This window comes from Aplysia californica, unplaced genomic scaffold (genome assembly GCF_000002075.1).
Source record: "Aplysia californica isolate F4 #8 unplaced genomic scaffold, AplCal3.0 scaffold00511, whole genome shotgun sequence".
NCBI lineage: Eukaryota > Metazoa > Mollusca > Gastropoda > Aplysiida > Aplysiidae > Aplysia > Aplysia californica.
Genome location: NW_004797781.1, coordinates 481,252 through 482,460, shown reverse-complemented (window position 1 = coordinate 482,460; position 1,209 = coordinate 481,252).

Below are 1,209 nucleotides of genomic sequence, written 5' to 3'. Positions count from 1 at the left end.
AGAGAGAGAGAGAGGGGGGGGAGAGAGAGAGACCCTGCACAAGAAAGACATGAGGGTTAAACAGGGTTGAGTGGTGTGTTGGCGAACAAGGTCTGGTTGGACAAGAAAGAAAAAATCCCAATATAACATAGAGGGTTAAACAGGATAGAGTACTTTGGGGGTGGAATGAGGTCTGGACAAGAAAAACATGGAGGGTTAAACACACACTCGGAGACACTTTTCTTCCGGCTGATTAATGGACGCACTTATGAGACAATGCAATGAAAATGTTGAGGCAAGTAGCCACTTGTGCAGGCATGTCGCCGAGATTGATGGGTCCACACCACAGGGGAAAAAGTTTTGTTTTTGCGACCTCCGGAGTCTTCTTGTGGTTAGATCGCTTCGCATAATATTACTTCCTGCGGAGGAGAGAGGGAGAGAAATGCTGAACGGGCTCGATACTGAAATTATTATGATCAATAAGTGTGTGTGGTTTATAAATGTCTGGGTTTATCACCCCTGTCGACACTGTCACACTATAAGGTTACTTATAATATTAAAGAGGCGGGATTTCGGATTTCAACGAAATCTCCGATAGGATCCAGTTAAATGAGTGGAGAGCCTTGAAAAATCTTAATTAAGAAAAAAAAAAACATAATTTAGAGAATATATGAGAACACCATTAGCATTCAAACCTCAGTCACCTGCACCATAGCCCAGCATGATACACACTGAACTAACGTGTATATTATGGAGAATGTATACTGCTGTTACAGGACATTAAGCTCGGTTGTTTTGAGTGTTTATTTTGTTTGTCTGTTTGTTTTTCTTTTTTTTTCAAACACTATCCTTTTCTGCCAGCAAAGAGGCTAAAATTATTTTCGCCGTGACAGTAGTCACGTGCTCTTTACGCTACACCAGCTCAAATGGCGACATTCCTGAGCCAAAGCAGGCAAGGAGCGGACATTTTTGGTGGGAAAATAAGAAACAAGAGCATCTGCATAATAAAAAGGAACGACAATATAGAGAGGGCGTAAAAAACAACGGCGAAGGTGAAACGTAAGTGCCGAGAGCGAATTATCAACAACGTCAAAGGTTGATCCGAGAGAGGGAGCTCCAAAATGAGGATAAAAGATGCCATTTTCGCTGCCGTAATGAGAAACCCGTTTGGAATAATTCGCTCATTACCCGCACGCCAACTGCACGAGAAAAAAAAGTGTGTGTGTGTGG